Source organism: Astatotilapia calliptera, chromosome 4 (genome assembly GCF_900246225.1).
Source record: "Astatotilapia calliptera chromosome 4, fAstCal1.2, whole genome shotgun sequence".
Classification (NCBI taxonomy): domain Eukaryota; kingdom Metazoa; phylum Chordata; class Actinopteri; order Cichliformes; family Cichlidae; genus Astatotilapia; species Astatotilapia calliptera.
Genome location: NC_039305.1, coordinates 18,540,943 through 18,560,488, shown reverse-complemented (window position 1 = coordinate 18,560,488; position 19,546 = coordinate 18,540,943). Strand labels below are relative to the sequence as shown.

General features: G+C 39.2%; 1 protein-coding gene across 2 annotated transcripts in view; it reads left to right on the top strand.

Moving 5' to 3' along the window:
- Window positions 1–19,546, top strand: part of elfn2b (extracellular leucine-rich repeat and fibronectin type III domain containing 2b) — a 72,046-nt gene that overhangs the window by 17,563 nt on the left and 34,937 nt on the right. For both annotated transcript variants that reach the window (XM_026165264.1, XM_026165266.1), the window contains one exon: window positions 5,177–5,347. The gene's annotated coding sequence lies outside the window, so the exon portion shown is untranslated. The remainder of the gene's footprint in view (window positions 1–5,176; window positions 5,348–19,546) is intronic.

Here is a 19,546-nt window from a genome sequence, read left to right as displayed (position 1 = left end):
CTTGAAGGCGTTAGACTTCGCCCATTCAATTATAATGGTTTAGTAACACTACCAATAGATAAACTCACTTTTACTACATTTATTGATAATTACATTTCTAATAAAAACTCCACTGTTGATCACCAGCATCACCACAAGGCCACATTTCACTGGCTGACTGAGCAGGTCGCACCACTGAGATGTGTCGCTGTGAACAGTGGTTCCCCGCTCACAGTGGTTCCCCGCTCACAGTGGTTCCCCGCTCACAGTGGTTCCCCGCTCACAGCTGAGGTGTTTCCTGGATGAAAACCAAGGGCAAGATAGTGCTATGTTTATTTGCAATTTATGCATCAAAACATGTGCAATAAACCTGATATGTTGGAAAACATTTTACAATCAGTGAAGTTCTAAACAGTGAAACCTGAAAAACATTGCATTAAGGCCAAACATATCCACTTTGGTCTCAGCTTTCCAAAGGAGCTCCAGAAGTTTTGGTTTGCTCAGATGCAACTTTGCAAACTTAATTTGTGCTGCCATGTTCTTTTTAAAGAAAACAGGCTTTCACCCGGCAACCCTTACAAACGAGCCATATTTCTTCAGTCCTTTTATAATTTTATAAAAGGACTTAAGTTAGTTGGTTTAATATGCTAACCAACTAACTAACTAACTAAGATGTAGCTCTTGGATTTTAATTTAGTTTTTGCTGTTTCTTTGACCATGGCCTGACTTTGGAGCAAATTTTCGTGGACGTTTCAAAGACCGTATTGAATCTTTTCCATTTGTGATTATCCTTTCTTGCCCTAGAATGACAAACTTAAAATTATTTGAAAATTTGTTTATTGGTTCCAAGATTACAAGCAGCGTTTGCTTCTCTAAGACCACTGATGCCCTAAGTCTAAGTCCTTATGTCTTTCTTTCTTGGCATTGTGCTAAAACACAGCTCAGTGCTCCTGCTAAGCCTTCTGCTTTTATAGAGGTGCTCACAGTTGCTCATGATCAATTATTCAATCCATTTGATTAGCAGCGCCTGGTTGCCGCTCACGCTCTTAATTGCTATGGAAGCAGTAAGGGTAGATTTACTTGTTTACAGTATTGCATTGAGTCCTGTGGAAACTTTCTTTTTTCTGTAAGTGTCTTTACTTTACTTCATGCTTTGCTTTGTGGTTAACAGTTAAAGTTGTTACTGACTGCAACATGGAAAGCTGTTCAATGAAAGCACAACTGAAAAGTGTTATTCTCTGGGGGGGCTTCCCCCCCCCCAGAGAATAACATTGTAATGGCATTGTAAACATCTACCAATTTCTGCCTCTACAAACATAGAGACAAACTCAGAGTTTCAGGCATTTATGGCTATTAGTCTCTGACAACTTGGACAGTAACCTGAAAGTCTCACTAGAGGGCGTTTCACTAGAAAAAGTTGTCGTTTATAAAACAGAAGTGGTTTAGTACATATGGATAATATTTGACATGAAAGCAGAAATCTGGCGTGCCACTTGGAAAATGTTGTAATCTGTGTTTTAGTATTGCAAACAGAACATGACATTTCCAGTGTGTTTTTTGGGCCTTATTTTTTTAGCACATCAAATAAATAACACTTTTCATAGAAATGCTACTTAGTGACAGACAAATCAGAATCTGATAACGTGGGTCTATATACTGTTGCAGCATCTCAAAACATAATCTGTGAAACAGAAGGAGATCACTTACTTTCATAATATTTGTCACTCTTTTTGTGCTTACTTTAGTTTAGATAAATGAAGATAATGAAAAAATGATGAAGGAATTGAATTGACTCCATACTCTGCACACAAACAGAGTAACTAACAATAAAATACTACTAAGTTTAAAGGTTTGCATCACTGAGCTGCTTAATTAACATAGCTTTTTCTTTCCAGTCCAGCTCATTATCTTCTGTAAAGTCTTTGACACACCATAGTTTAGGAATTCCTTGTTAATTAAATAATGATAATTTCTGTCCTCAATCATTCCTGACTTGCTCTTCAGAAATTTGCACCAGTTGTTAAAGTCAAAATGTTGTCCGTGTGTTTATGTGTTTGTTGCTCTGTGACTGCACTCATGCCCCTTGCAAGTATATCATGTGCAGAGTGAGAGCTAATAGGATGTGTTGTCCTCAGCATGCATGCATTTTCATGAGGCATGAGCTCCTGCCTTATCTCATGCCCATCCCTACTTACTGTGCCCAGTAATGTTCATGTCTAATCTGGTGATATTTCTCCATTCAAGTTGAAACGGAGAAACAGGATCAGTCGAGTATTATTGCTAAAAATGAGATGCCCTGCTCTGCTCACTGTGGGGCAGCTAGCACAGACTCTCCCTAACTGATTTAGACTGTCTGTGTGGATGTCTGTGCTTGTGTTTGTCAGGGAAAGGGTGACAGTGCCGAAGGGAGAGAGAGAGAGAGTGAAGGAGAGAGAGATAAAGAAAGGCACAGAAGCAAAGAGAGAGGCCTCGGAGAGAGGAAAAGAAGTATGTCAGTTTCTCTGACAGTTATTTGCACAAATTGTTCATAGATAGGTGTTGTGTATTGATGACTGGAGGTATGTTGTGACAGGTGTCCTGCACTGTGACTGAAACAGAAGATAGGTAGCATCTCATTATATATATATAGTAATACTTACAGATGGAGCCATCTGCCACCTTGTAGCCATCAGCTATTATTGCCATCATTATTGTCACTCCAGTTGTCTGCCCTGGTGATGCTAATTAGAGTAAACCACAGCAGCTGAAATAGTAAGCAAAGGTCAATAGGAGAGAAAGAGGGAGAGGAAGACAAATAGTGAAAGAATGAGAGTGCGATAGAGCAGTGACATAGATTCCTCCTCTGTTGGCCTCTTTTTCCATAGCCTCATGATGGAAGGGTTTGTGTGCTTGAGTGATCCCAGGAGCTACTATTTTGTTCATGACATTTTGCCCCTGGGAAGATCTCCCAAGGCAAACTTATCATGAGTGAAGAGCCAGACTAAGACGGCAAGACTAGGGGACTAAGTTACCAGGGTTAACAGGGCTCACACCCTTGACTCATACCTGGGGTAGGGGCTTGAGAGCAGGCACTTGACGCCTAGGACTTAGCCGTGCTCAGCAGTGCATAGTCTTCCAATGGGCCCACCATATGTCATAGGGGTTTGAGCAATGTGAAATGAGCAACTGTCTGGCGTTCCAATCCTTGGATGTAAAAACTGGCTCCTGCTATATGGAATGCCACCTCTCTGGCTAGATATAGTCTGGCTCACTTCAACACATGGCTTATGTTCTGGAACAAGTCTCCTAGAAAGAGGCTGGACTCTACTGCAATCTGGGATTGCCCCTAGCTCTGTTTCTGTATGTTGGGGATTTCCCTGGACGATCAGAATTTTAATTTTTTTTCCCCATGTGCCTTTGGATTTGGGAACTGGTCCTGTATGTTGTTTGAGTCTATGCAACGAAATGAGCACCACACAGCCACACCTTCTTGCCATTGTCCTGCCAGGGGACATCTATATGCACTTGGACAATAACAGTGAAACCTGAGGGTTGTGGAACACTGGACCAGTTCTTTATCATCTCAAGGATATTTGAGGGAGTTTGGGAGTTTGCCCAAGTACATGTACAAGGGTAGCAGGTACACATCTCTGCTATGTGTAGATGTGATTCTGTTGGCTTCATTTTTCCACCTAGTGTGAATCAACTGGGATGAGAATTATCCTCTCCAAGTCTGAGGAAATGGTTTTCAGCTGGAAAATGGGGGCCCTACTGCTGCAAATTTAGGAGTTTATGCAACTTGTTCACAAGTAAGGGCAGAGTGAGAAGTGAAATTGAGAGATATGTTGTGGTGAATAGAAAGTGCAGCATAAAAGTGAAGATGTTTGTTTACTGGTCAGTCTGCATTCCTACCCTCACCTTGGACACCCACCTCAGGTTTGGGTAGTGACTAAAAGAATAAGATCGTGGATGAACTTTCTATAAATGGTGATGTGCTTTCGGCATATCATGATGGGAGGAGGCCCGGGGCAAACCCAGGACACACTGTCTTGGGCTACGTCCACACGTACACGGGTATTTTTGAAAACGGAGATTTTCCGTTTTCGTTTTAAAAATTAATCCCATCCACACGTAAAGGCAGAAATGAAGGAAAACGCTGCTAGGAACTTGCCAAAGCAACAGGTGGCGATATATATTCCTAACTGTGCAGAAATGTTGGCCAATCAGAAGTCTAGAAGCCTCGGTGGGAAAAAGTAAACAAAGCTGGGGCATAGAAGCAGAACTGAGTGGTATGTGTGGAGGGACAGTAACTGTGTGTTTATATGTAAGCATTTAAACACTGCAGAGAGTAGAATTAACAGTAACAGTATTGTAGAAATTCATTTCACCGAAACAATAACGTGGCGCACAGTGTGACGTCAAAAAATGCGCACACCTTTGAGGCTGCGTTTTCTGCGTTTTTCTCATCCACACCTAAATGCAAAGATGGAGTTTTCAAAAATATCCACCCTGGCCGGAGTTTTTAAAAATCTCCGTTTTCAGTGACCAAAAACGCCGTTTACGTGTGGACGAAAGGTGCAAACGCATAGAAAAATCTGCGTTTTCAAAAATACCCGGGTACGTGTGGACGTAGCCTTGGTCTAGTGTGATCAGGTCGAGGGCGGTCTGCTGACATCACAAACCACACCCAGATACATGGTGGAAAATGGATGGATGGATAGATGACCTTATTCTATCTGTCTCACTTGAGTTTCACATTAAGTCTAATCATCATAGTTGCCAACCCCTTTCTTTTAAAATGTATTTTAAAATCCATCAGTGCTGAGTGATCCAGTGTTTATGTATATTTTTCCAATCTTTCTTTTTAAGGATGGATATAGTTTACCAGAAGATATTTCTTTATAACGCCATTTCAATCTGTTTAATCCTGTGCAGTTTATTGCGATTCATATCAGCATTCATCTTTACTTAGCATAATGAATAAATTGTAATAAACATCATTAGTAAATTAATGAAGTAGTGACAGTGCACAATGAATTTAATGAAGTAACAGCAATGCACTCTGCTTTTAATTCACCTGTTAAGGAGCGTGATGTAAAAATGGCTATAAAAAGGTAAAGAATTTTGCAATAAGAGGTTTTTTTTATTGTAAAATGCTGTTAGAGATGATAGTCGTGTTTAACCCCAGTTTTTTTATTTGTATTTCTTTTGAATGCAGCTCCAGGTCAAGAGTCTTCACTAGAAAAATCCTGGCAGAACTGCTGAGGATCCGCAGAACGAAGAGCAAAGCGCGTAAGAAGATCTTCATAAATGCAAATCAAGAAGAGGAGCTTTCCATCTTTGTGTTGAAATAAACACTTAAAGAGTGGACAACACATACTGGAAACAGGTAGGTGATAAAAATCTATCTTAAGCATAGTGTGTTCAGGCAGAGAAAGACATCATAAAGATGACGTTGCTTTTCATTTTTCAAACCATTTGTCACATGTATATGAAAATATGCCTACATAGTGAATTACATACATGCTGCAATCTTAAGAAATAAAACCAACCTGTCACAAGCTTCTGCCCAGTTGTGTGTTTCTGTGCGTGTGTGTGTGTTTGTGTGTGGCATACAACTTGGCATTAGGGCGAAAGCATTCTTTAGTGTCTTAACAAGCATATATTATGCCATCTTTTTCCACTTTTATTGCACTTATTTTACTGGCAACACTGTAATTAACGTTGGCAGTGTTTCACTTACCACAGTTATTATATTCTGCATGTGCATACGTGAGTGTACTGTGTGTATGTACATGTCAGGCACAGATAAAGTCAAAGAAGTAATTGTTGTAATTATTTCTTTTCCGATCACCCCTTCCCGACTGTGTTAATGTTAGTGAAATTCCTGAGACTCTTGAGACAGATGTAATGCAGAGTAACGGCGCTCAGTTCAACCACCTTTCTATTCACGAAGTGACATATCCGCGCCATTTTATGGTGCTCATATGTCATTAAGTTAATTACTATTGTCAGGAAGAGACTCGGCGCTTCTGACAACAGTGCCGCAAAAAGAAAAGAAAAGAAAAGACAAAAGAAAACAGCAGTTATACATCATTGTTAAAAGATTTGAGTTTTTGTTTTTGGAAGCAAACCAAAGAAAATCAAATCAAACAATGTTTTCACATGTGTAATTATGAGAGGCGACAATTTCTGCTCAAAGTGTGCGCGTAGATGTCGCGTACCTTCTTCTAAGCTTCAAGTAGTTAAAAAGTGAGCTGAGTGTATGCTCCTGGAAATCAGCCAGAAATGCAGTGTTTGTTCTTTCAACCATTTCTGGAACAGCTTCAGTGTATGGTCACACTTTCTGGGCTTTTTTTGCCAAAATGTTATTTCTCATGAGCAACGGGGGATTAGAGGAGGGATGTGTTTCCTTATAACAAAATATATGTAAATACAGGCCGTTCAGTTCTGTTTTATTTGTGACTGTCTGATGCTAACAGACTGCATCCCACAAAGCATCTGTAAAATAAAGAATTGAAACCTGAGCATTTCAACACAATTAATGTCCTTCAGTTTGACTTTAGTCTTCCTCATAATGACTGCCAGATGTTTAGGATTGATCTTTCTTTTTTCTTCCTTTCTTCGCTGCTTAAAGTCCTTATAGCTTGGCAATGGCAGATGGATGAGCGTCTGAACCTCTTAGATCAGGTTTTAGTTTCGGCCATTACCAATGAATGCAGAGTAAAGTGCCTTGGATAGACCTACGACTAATCAGAGCTAAGTGATGGAATAATGTAGACTGACCATGGCGAGCAGAGATGTAGTTATTGGATGTTATCTTTCTCTTATTGCATAAACACTGATTGGCCATGCAGGAGCAAGGATGTGAGGAAATACACCTGAAACGTAGCTCTCTCTTTTAGAATTATGTGCTATGTGAAGTTTTGACTGTTGTTATTAGCTGCGATATGCTTACCTTATACAACAGTGATTTAAGACCTCAACTTTTATGTGAAACGAAAAGTGCTGTGTGATTTGTCCTGACTGTGATAGAGAAGGGGAGGTTTGTAGTTACAGTTGTGAACCTGCCAGTTCCCCTTAGAGCTACAGCCTCATCATATGTAGTGGGTTTAACATAAAAATGAGACTTTGGATCCATAAAACAACGGAAGATAAAATCAGATCATAACAATAATGTGTGTGTGGGCCACATACTGTAAGTATTAAATTATAAGACAGAGTAGGTTCTCTGTCTTTATTGGGTCTTTTTTTTTACCAGCCCAACAGTGTTTGTCACCAGTTGCATAATCACTGCTAAAAATGAATGCCTTGAGGCTTTTGTTCTCCTTCTAACTTTCTTAGTATGACCTTTGTGTTTGTTTTTGGTTAGACCGTCATTTCTTGATGTTGAAGTATTTCCAAAAGGCTTTTTAAGGAGACAAAGGCCTGTTTAGTTTTTTCCTAATTTTCTAATTATTTAAAATAAGCACCAGTTCCACAGTAAAAAGGCGTAGTGCAGCTGCGGATTTTAAGATAACGTTTCTTGAACGGGTTCAATGTATAAGTCCGACCTTCTTTAGCTTTCTGCTTGGGAATTCGTATTCGAGGGCACAAGATTGTTCTGAATTTTTGTTTTCACTTTTAGCAATAGAGACGTCCAGTGATATAAGTATAGTCTCATGGAAAGGGTTAGTAACTGGGGGAAATGTTGCATTCATTGTCCCCCATTAAGTGATTGCTTTAAATAACATGTTCTGACTGTATGGCTTACAAGCTCAAACAACATTGGACTTCTTTGGCATCCCTGTGCTCTGGCAGGAATTGCATAATCAAATTAATGTGACAATGCCCCAACCTGTTCTCCTCTCAGTGCGTCAAATGCTGCAATTCTGTTAGACAGGTGTCACATTGATACCCACAAGGTGTCCTTAGGCAGAAATAGCTTGCTGGTCACTATTGTTTAGGAATTAACACATTGTTAGTAGATACGCGCAGAACTTGCCATTACCGTTTGCACATTATTGTAATTGGGGCAACTTAGTAAATCTGGCTGTTAGCAGTATAATGATTTTGACTTTTTCATACCAATATTTGTTTTGGTTTCATTCATGAGTGAACATTCAGTTCACTCATTAAATATCTATTTGGCCCTAATTTTAATATCTTAGAGGCCCAGAAGTAGAGATTTGTTCAAGAGGTGGATGGTACTAATGTGTCCCAAAAGACGTTACCCCTTTTTTCTGAGTACCAGCATACTAGTGTCACCTACCCTGTAAGAATTATTAATGAAAAGCAATAGCTGCTAGAAAAACAGTGGTAGTTTATTCCTTTTTTGTGCAGTGGGATTTGCAAATGTTGACCCCTATTCCTCAAAGACAGACATGGTTTCAAGCAAAGATTGTGTGTCATCCACATAGATTCCAGCATACGCATGCTCTCAGCATGACTGCAGTGCCTTTATATGTGCCTTTATATGCGCTACCAGTCACTATGAGCTCAAGCCTCTCTGCTGGAGCTAGAAGTCCTGTCTCATCACAAGGAAACCCTTTATTCACAGCAGCAGGTACTTCTCGCTTAAATAAAAAATAATGATGTATGCAGGGACTGCAAAAAATCTGCAAATCAATCTAGAATCAGTCAAATAAAGTTGAAAATGTTTAATCTGAGAAAGACATCATTCCTAGTGTTACCTTAATGCAGATTTACCGATATGTTTTTAAAAATTGCAAAAGAGCTCATTGATTAAAACAAAAAGGAAAACCCAGAAACAACCCTTAAGATTTTAATGTAAAAAAAGAGGATATTTATCTTAAGAAAGCCACACCTAAAATTAATAAATAAATAAACATTTGTTTGTGTTTGATTTAAAAAAATCAACCACAGTGGGTGCAAAATATAACTGATAGCGCTGCCCAGGACACAGTGACAAGCATTGCTGCCTTACTTGTATATTTAACGACCTAATTGGCTTGCAGGATGAAATGTGCCCTTTTTGCATACAAATCTCTATTTAAAGGGGAAGTGCTAATCATAAATATCAAGGCCAAATTCAGTTCCTGACCTACTTGCCGTGAAACTGTGGAAGATTTATGCCTGCAAGTCAAAGATCTAAATCATTAACATTTCAGGTTTTTCCATATAGCGTCATACCAATTAATTGTCATATTTGCAGAAGTGAACATTTAATTCCTTTTGAAAACCTACAAAGGTGAGATACTCCAATAAATTATGCCTAAAATTGTTGCTTTTTACAGTTACAGAGGACTTTTGTCTTCTTTGGTTTTCCCACTGATTTGTTTGACGACCTGTATCCTCAGTGCTCATCTGAAATGCCACTCATGGTTATAATTCATAATGGGCACATTAATATTGTGGAGAAAGTGAACTGGCTTGATTTTTAAGGCAATTTTTAAAAGAGATGTGTTTATATGTGCTGACAAAATATAGAACACGTGTGTGTTTTGTGCTTTTGAAGCCTCAGGTTGATAGAAATTCATCTGAACTATGACTCCAAAAAAAGAATTTGTTTATAGCTTCACCACTAAAAGTTCTTCTAAAAACACTATCAAACCCACCAAGGATTGACATAGACAAAGACCAGATTTGAAAGCCAGCTTGTGGGAGGGTTTTAAATGGGGAAATCTCTGGAAGAAACACAGGAATTATAGATGAAAACTATCACCAAACCAGCATCACAGACTGTTTGAAATTCATGCAAAATGCCTACAGAAGTTTCTAGTTTCTGCTAAACTAGGGAATACTCACTTTGAAGGGAACAGAAGAATATTATTTCTGTGTGTTCAGGTATATCATTTTTGTCTGTAGGCTGTATATCAAAGAGGATCAAATGTTTTGAGGTTCAAATACATTGTGCAACCAGTGATTTTCCTTTTTGTTTCCTTGCTTTTGATGACTAACTTATTTGGCCACATGGTAGCTGACTTTCTTACATTCCGAAGCCTTTCAACTTTGTGTTAATATTGAGAAACATCAAATTTCTGTAAAACAAAAAAAATGTGTCAAACTTGGGAACTTCATGGTAAAGTCTTCTCGGTTGGAGGTGCTAGTGATTGAAGTTTTAAAGACATAGTCAAGGGTGAAGGGCTTTGCAGGATATTGCAGCTTCACATTATTATGACATTTGATTTCTCGCCGTAGTTTTAGCCCAAAATAATGAGTTCAGTCTGAAGTCTAATCTAATGATTACAAGGAACCTGCCACTTAGGAATACATCGGTGAAGTGATTCATATTCAAAAGATTTAACATTTGCGGCTTCTACTGTTCATCTTACAGCACAGTGCAAATTTTTGTGCTTGCAATGCAATAATTCTTTGCCAAGTAAGTTGACTATGAAAGCAATTAAAGTCCATGAAGTATTTTAACTTTAACTGATATTGTTGGTCTGTTTTCACTGTTTTTATTGTTTACTCCATGGGCAGTAAAACAGTAATACATGGGCAGTAATTGCCACTAATGAAGGTGTTGTTAAAGCCAAAGGGAGCAGATTCACAAGGGCACACTATACCATATTTTTCTAAGAGTTGCCCTGTATGAGCAAATTAGTTCTTATATAATGTGTTTGGGGCATTCACTTTATTTTTCTGCATGTTTACATAGTGTGAGAATATCCTAATAAACAGGGATTTGGCATGTTCACACCTGCAGACATATTTGTGAACAAATGTGTAAGCTCTGCATGCTTTTCACGGCTCTTATGATGGACTGTGGCCAAGAGCATTTGCATAAACTCTATTTGGAGGCAAATACAACATAATGACTCTTGTTCAAGTCCTCGTTTTCACTGAGAGAGGTGTGGCCCTCACCCGCTCCGTTGTACTCACACCTACACCTTTGCCACTTTGAGAAGGAGTAAATATGCAGCTCGCGAAGTCGGATGGACGGCAAATTTGAGCCTTTGTCTTTGGGGAAGGGATATTTTATCATACCGTTTTCACATGTGCGACAGCAATTGTCTGTTTAAATTCCGCTTTCATCCCATTTAACCATCAATCTAGCAAATCCTGCTTTAATTATGAGCCATGCCTTTTCCTCCCCCTAAACTCAATCAGAACAAATAAAAGAGCCTTTTCAGCTATAATGGGATTATCGATCGGGTGGCAGCCTGAGACTTTGTGTATGTTTGTGTCTGGCTATGTGCGCGTGAGAAAACTAAGCCATGTGTGAATGTGTTATTGTGTATCTGTGGGTGTAGAGCAGTTTGAAACAGATAAATTGAAAGACATTTGGGGTGTGTGTGTGTGTGTATGTGTGTCAGTGCTGTCTGGAGTCTTGTCCATGTATATGGGTGCTGTCAGTGAAGGGCTGAAGGAATGAAGCATTAAATTACCTCGCAGTTTGAGTCTCATCGAGTGTGTGACAGGTTTTACTGATGAGTTCTGAGCTTTTTCAACTTTTGCCCACCAACACTTTGCTATGCACACATGCAACACACCGAATGCGGTCAAGGGTGTTAAGTGATGCATTTGCTTATCTGCATACACTGACCTGCAAGGCTATGCTGCACAGTGTCGAGATGAAATATTATTTTACATTCATAATCTATGTTACTATTCATAATCCTTATTATTACTGTTGTATCATTTATGATTTATCATTATTGTCATTTCATTGACACATTTATTGAAACTGGTGAGGTTATATTAAAGTCTGTATTTCAGGTGTTAGTATAAGCACATAATCTTTCATTGCAGGTGCAACTGTAATCACGTTATACACATATTGCATAATTAAAGGGTTGAAGCTCGGTTAAGTTAATTAATGGTTTGAAGCTACGGGCAGTGCGATGTCTGGCCGATCAGTGGAGCAAAGTTCAAGCTGGAAGGATTGCTTATATATATATACAATTTAACATATATTTTCTAAGATTGTTTAAGAAAGGAAATAAAGGCTGTGTGCCCTGTGCTGTGGAGTTTGCCTGGTAACAGATGATGTAGAGGGGGGTCATGCACTTAGATTAACGACACAGACACATAGCCTGTCTGGGTAAACTGATTGCAAGTGTTGTTTAAGTCTAGAAAAGTGTAATAACAGGATGCATCTGGGAGGCGGTGGAGGAACTGAAAGAGGAACTGTTCTGTTTTAGTGACGCGAGTTACTGGTCATCATAAGTATAAATATTACAACCACCTATTGTCAGGCGGGAGATGGAGCCTGATGTTTTGCAGACCCTATCTTCACCACATAAATGTGTTTTAATAAAATCATTTGTGTTGACCCACTATGGACTTTCAGTCGTATGTCTCTTCCTCAAAATTCGAACCGCGACAACAGTGAAATACTTTTGGCCTCTTTTTATTTTTTACATTTAGATGTGTATACTTCCATAGTGTAGTGAGAAATGCATTAGCTTGGTCTGTGAAAGGTTCTAGCTTGGTTTGCGTCTGGAAAGGCATCCTGTGTAAAGCTCTGCCAAGTCAAACATGCGACATAACCACTTGTGACAAGGGACCAGCTGAAAGTAACTCTTTATTTTTTTTTCTGGTTCTGCCTGAGGTTTCTTCCTGTTAAAAGGGAGTTTTTCCTTCCCACTGTTGCCATGTGCTTGCTCAAATTGAATTGAATTGAACTGAGACAAAATTGACACAAATGGCCCCAAGAAGTCCTCATATACGAGTATTATATTTATCCAACACTTACCTCAACCTTGTTCTTATAAAGGCACAAGCAGTTTTTTTTAAAGACAGCTTGTGAAGCTAGAAAATGTTGCTAACATTTAGCTACGTTTGCCAAAAGTATTTACAGAAATGATGGATTAAATTAAAATCACTGCAGCTGAAAAGCTGCCTGCATATGCCTCAATAGTCTGTGCATCACCTTTTAACAGTGGAGTGGTGCACAGTTTGTGCATGCAATAACCAGAAGCATGTAATTGTTATTAGTAATTGCTATGCTGACTAATTCGGGTTAAGCAGGCATCAGTCTATGCAGTATAACAGTGGGCTATGTGAATTATACAACAGCGTAAATATTAATTATATCATTTCGTACTGAGAAATGTGAATGTTGTTTTTATTGACCGGCCTGGTTGTTTTTACTTGATATAACAACTAGCAGATGTGTAGCACCAGTGAGGAGATACGCCTTTGCTTGTGTTGTGTGTTCGAAAAGCACATTGTAAACTGACAAGGAAGCATATTTAATATTTTTTGATTAGTAGCTTCTTCTTCTGTCCATCCATCTGCACATTCTCAATCCAGATTCTAATCCAGTACATGAGAATGGATAGAGCAAACATACGGCCCAATAAATATTATTACAGGACTCTCTTTTTAGTAAATATCACACTTCTTAACTGTTTATTGTGTGATGTAACGGTGCACAGACTTTTCGCTGTATTTACATGGAAATTGCATAGTGGTACGTGTGGAAAATGTGTTAATAAGGTGACGCAAGTGGAAAACATCTGCTGTCAGGAAATGTAATTATGTAAATGTTATTCTGCTGCCACCAAATTATGTTATAGTGTCTCTCCTTTCTGCACCTTTGGTTATTTGTATGATTAAAATACAGCTTAAATAGACTGTAATGTGAGAACTTTGATATATACTTAGAAAGCAGAACATAGTTTAGTTTCCAAGTTCCAAATTATTTGAAACACTGGCTGTGTTTAATATAACCTGCCAAATTTACATATAACATAAAACAAAGAAATGAAATAAGTTGGTAGGAGTTATAGTCCTTTCACTGTGTCCTGGCCTCTTCTACTCTTTTCTTGCGTAGTAGTGTAGTAGACAGTATACTCTCAGTGTACTGCATCTACCATTCAATAATACTGCTCTCTTTAGGTTGCATCATTGGTGCAGCTTCCTGTATATTTTTAATATATACAGTGGGGCAAAAAAGTATTTAGTCAGCCACCGATTGTGCAAGTTCCCCCACCTAAAATGATGACAGAGGTCAGTAATTTGCACCAGAGGTACACTTCAACTGTGAGAGACAGAATGTGAAAAAAAAATCCATGAATTCACATGGTAGGATTTGTAAAGAATTTATCTGTAAATCAGGGTGGAAAATAAGTATTTGGTCAATAACAAAAATACAACTCAGTACTTTGTAACATAACCTTTGTTGGCAATAACAGAGGTCAAACGTTTACTATAGGTCTTTACCAGGTTTGCACACACAGTAGCTGGTATTTTGGCCCATTCCTCCATGCAGATCTTCTCGAGAGCAGTGATGTTTTGGGGCTGTCGCCGAGCAACACGGACTTTCAACTCCCGCCACAGATTTTCTATGGGGTTGAGGTCTGGAGACTGGCTAGGCCACTCCAGGACTTTCAAATGCTTCTTACGGAGCCACTCCTTTGTTGCCCGGGCGGTGTGTTTTGGATCATTGTCATGTTGGAAGACCCAGCCTCGTTTCATCTTCAAAGTTCTCACTGATGGAAGGAGGTTTTGGCTCAAAATCTCACGATACATGGCCCCATTCATTCTGTCCTTAACACGGATCAGTCGTCCTGTCCCCTTGGCAGAAAAACAGCCCCATAGCATGATGTTTCCACCCCCATGCTTCACAGTAGGTATGGTGTTCTTGGGATGCAACTCAGTATTCTTCGTCCTCCAAACACGACGAGTTGAGTTTATACCAAAAAGTTCTACTTTGGTTTCATCTGACCACATGACATTCTCCCAATCCTCTGCTGTATCATCCATGTGCTCTCTGGCAAACTTCAGACGGGCCTGGACATGCACTGGCTTCAGCAGCGGAACACGTCTGGCACTGCGGGATTTGATTCCCTGCCGTTGTAGTGTGTTACTGATGGTGACCTTTGTTACTTTGTTCCCAGCTCTCTGCAGGTCATTCACCAGGTCCCCCCGTGTGGTTCTGGGATCTTTGCTCACAGTTCTCATGTTCATTTTGACCCCACGGGATGAGATCTTGCGTGGAGCCCCAGATCGAGGGAGATTATCAGTGGTCTTGTATGTCTTCCATTTTCTGATGATTGCTCCCACAGTTGATTTTTTCACACCAAGCTGCTTGCCTATTGTAGATTCACTCTTCCCAGTCTGGTGCAGGTCTACAATACTTTTCCTGGTGTCCTTCGAAAGCTCTTTGGTCTTGGCCATGGCGGAGTTTGGAGTCTGACTGTTTGAGGCTGTGGACAAGTGTCTTTTATACAGATGATGAGTTCAAACAGGTGCCATTCATACAGGTAACGAGTGGGGGACAGAAAAGCTTCTTACAGAAGACGTTACAGGTCTGTGAGAGCCAGAGATTTTCCTTGTTTGAGGTGACCAAATACTTATTTTCCACCCTGATTTACGAATAAATTCTTTACAAATCCTACCATGTGAATTCATGGATTTTTTTTTCACATTCTGTCTCTCACAGTTGAAGTGTACCTCTGGTGCAAATTACTGACCTCTGTCATCATTTTAAGTGGGGGAACTTGCACAATCGGTGGCTGACTAAATACTTTTTTGCCCCACTGTATGGCACGCAGAAAAAAGGCTAAATGATGATCAGCATTGCTCATGAGCTGTTTGCCTTGCTTTGCCTGTGCATGCATAGATATTTCTGTGTTGTTTCATTCCCTCATGTAACTCATTTATGCCTGCATCAGTGCACTCAAAAACAGAACAGGCAGTTAACACAGGTGTGTTGCACACATGTGCCTAGCAACACAGAATCTAGTCCACAACAAATTAAAGAGAGGGATCAAACCTGATAAAGTGAAAAAAGGAAAGAAAATTCACATATCAAGTCATGACTCGTCCCGATGTAAGTTCTTCTCTCACTCGTCCTATCTCTCTCTTGCAAAGGAAAAACTTTTTAACAGTACCTCATATTTTTATAGCTGCCAACATCCTTCATTCTTTCTCTCAGCTCAGCTCTTTGAAGTGTTAATCTGGGTGCCAGGTCTGCTGGCTAATGAAGCTGAAGCCTTGAAGTAATTATCAGTACCTTGTGCTTGTAAGAGTGCCAGTGACAGAAAAAGAACTGAGTAGAAATTGCAATTATTGCTGTAAATGCAATTTTAGTTTTGAACATTTTTTGCATCTGTGCGGGAGACAGTCGATTGTGAAGAAATGTTTTATTTTTGTCATCTATCTATCTATCTGTCTATCTGTCTATCTGTCTGTCTGTCTGTCTGTCTAGTATAAACTGACATTCAATAAGTTGTGAGAGTTTTATACAGTGATAGTCTTTTTACATGTATTTATTTATACACTATTTTCTTTTTACTTGCAATAACTGTTAAATCAGTGAAGTGTTTCTAGTAATCATTTTCAGTAGGAATGCACCAATAGATCAGCACATTTCTTTTTGAGCCATACGTTTCCTATGGAAATTGAGTTGTGTTTTATAAACTAATGTAATACACCTTTGCAATGACTTTTGCTGGTTCATTGTCTTGCTCTTTTGGTAATAATTCCTTGTTATCATCAGTTTATGGATACATGTAGGTGCTTAGACTGACAAAATAAATATACTTTGACTTTTTAATTAGCTGCCGACATGAGTGACCTTCTGAGAAGCTTTACTAATTGGTTCCTAAAACTCCTGCAAATGTTCATACTGACTGTCTTCAGCTTTTGTGTCGATAGATGTGTTGTCTGAACCTAGCACTAGCTCTAGCGCTAGCAATAGCCATGCCAACAATCTGTAGTGTTACAGCGCATCCATCACTGAAAACACAGGCACGTGCACGCGTAAAACTGTACTTTGTGTTCTCTGACAACATATGAGGTAAACTCTGCCATTGCAAAAATGGCCCATGTATCAGTTGCATATGCTCACATATTTCTTGAGGCATCCTCTCCATTAGAAGAAGAGAAGACATGAGACATTTTGATGGATGGGCCAATCTTTAAATGAAGCCGATCTAATAGGAGACATACAGATTATGGGAGAAGACAAACCTTAAATAGACATTATGGCTTATAGTATATTTTTTTCTGTTGCATCGAAATGGAGAACGTTTAAATTTGAGAAAGCAAGGGCAAGGCTTTGAGTATTTATCTAGAAGGAGAGAATGAGTTTACATGAGCCTTATTTCATTTATGCTAATCTATGCTGACATTCACATTATGGTGGTGCACTCCACCAGACGAGGAGAAATGTTCCTAATCTCTGCAGGATACGAGAAAAATGGCTTTTGGTTGTATACTATTGTATATTATTGTGTAATCTTTTTTTTTTGCATGCACAATTTAATGGATGCTCTTCTAAGAACTCCTAGTAATTATGCAACCCCTGCAGTAACCTCTTCAGGGGGCTGCTGTTTCTCATAACCAAGCAAGATTAATTTAGTGTCTAACAGTTGAGCACAGACACCAAACAGATGATTATTAATATTTACAAAATAGGTGGAAGAGGAAAAAGAGAATTCAGAATGGATGGATGGATGTATAAAGTATTGTTCTATAAAATAATGCCTGCAAAATAACAAACATAGTTTAGGCTTATGATTTCCCAGAGGTATGACCACCAAACCTAGAGAGTGGGAAGACACAGTAGGAGAAAATGTAGAAGAGACATCCTCCATATGCAGTGAGCCATACATGTTGCATAAGCTGACCTATCTTGAAACAACTATAATCAGATCAGTATGCTTGAAAAAACTTGATCCAGTAGCAACAACAGCCGCTCAGCAAAAAGGGTATGATAAATGACAATGAGAGTTTGAGGCAGAGGAAGACAGAGAAATATCATCAAAGAAAATATCATTCACATCATTCAGAGAACCATCCCGTGGAGATTTCATGCATCCGTAACCAGCTTGGGGTTTTCTTTGGCTACATTTTTTTTCATGGGCAGATACAGCTTAAAAAAGTACTGTATTTGTGTGTCTGTGTGTGTGAGTGTGTTTTTACTGTGTACCATGTATGTTTTATGAGTGCTTTGATATTGTAAGGTCTTTGCGATCTTTAATGTTCAGTCCTGTCAGCGTAAGAGGGACGTGGTGGGATGGATGTAGGTGTGCCCTTGGAGATAAGTGAATCACCATATACACTATGTCCACTATGACTCCTCGTTCATACAGAACACTGATAAAAAGGTTTTCACGAGCAGTTGCGGGATGGTTCAGACCAGCTTTTACAAGGTTCTTGAACCCAGCGCTGTCCACAGATTTCCCTTTTTTTACGTCATTGGTTTTTGAGAGCAAGCAGTTTGCTCTGAAAGATTTCTTGGACTTTAAGACCTCATCTTGACCTCCGGTTATACTGGTAACTGCAATTTCTTACTTATACTACTAAATGGGACCACCTGGAAGCCCTGTGCTATCTTCTTCTAATAGCCTTCGCCTCCTTCTCAGGATTATTCTGTTTTTTCTAGGTGGCTGATTAGAGGAGCCCCTGGATACTGATTGCATGGATAAGTAATAGCAGTTGTAGTAGCTTTGAAATTTGCATAATGATGACTGTGAACAAGCCTTAGTTCTTGTAAGCTAATTGAGCTTGTTCTGTTGCCTCTCTACAACCTTTATTTCTATCTTAAAATAAGAATGTGTTTTAAAGTGAGTACTGGGTACTGCATCAGCCCTCACTGAACAGACAGATATACAAGTCATCTCGGCTTTTATGATGAGGTTTAAAACTTTGCTTTGTGATAAAGCTAGTAATGAGTTAGCCATTAGTTACCATGCTCTAGTCTCAGGCTGACCTGGAACATTATGTTATGAAGTTATCACTTCTCATCCAGTCCTGTAGTTTTCTGTAGGGTTTTATTCTGTTTGCTGTTCTTGGTGCTTTTATGTCCCTTTTTTTATTCCCTGCAAGAGATCTCTTCTTATTAAACAGGGGTTCTTCCTCCCCACTGTTGCCAAGTGGATTGTCTGATTGCTGAGAGAGTCTCTCCTATATGATAGGGTCTTGTGATGACTGTTGCTGTGAATGACATGCATATGAAGCTTAAATGATGTATTGCTACACATTCTATTTTTATCTGGCCCGGTAGATTCTGGGATTTTCCTCTGTTGTTTTGATCCAGTTATTTTTTAAGAAATAAACACCAACCAAGTCTCCTGCTTGCACTAAGAGAACTGTATGAGCTTGTTAACATACTCTGGATGAAAATTTTATAACAAATAATTCATGAAGGAGTGGTGCACTAATGTGCTCAGTACTGCCCAAAAAGTAGCAACTTCCAGGAATAACTGAACTAAGACACAGCATAGTGAGTCGGAGTTTATCTCCTAAGCAATGGTGTGTTTTATTCAGCCTTTTTTTTCTGTGCCGTTTCTCATGTCACTCTGTGCTGCAGCCTTCTCCTCCAGTAAGCAAATGTGTCACTAAAAAAATTTGGGTATACTGTCATTTTTAGTCACAGGAAGTTTTTACTGGGTCATCATTTGTGTGTGGCGAAGTCTCAATTAAGATGCACGCACACATACACCTATCGCTGCGCACACATACAGTGCTAAGAAGATGAAACTAGAGCAGCAAATGAGGAACAGTATGTCGTCTGAGACTTAGCCCCGCGTTATTTTAAACCTGGGAAGCATGTCAGGGTTATACTATCTAGGTAGCCCAGAATAGGAGTGATCTGTTAGCCACCTAGCAGATACTCAATGAGTTGGTAAATAGCTGTAAAGGTTGTTTCAAAGACAATCCAACTCACACATAGGCTCACTGTCACTTA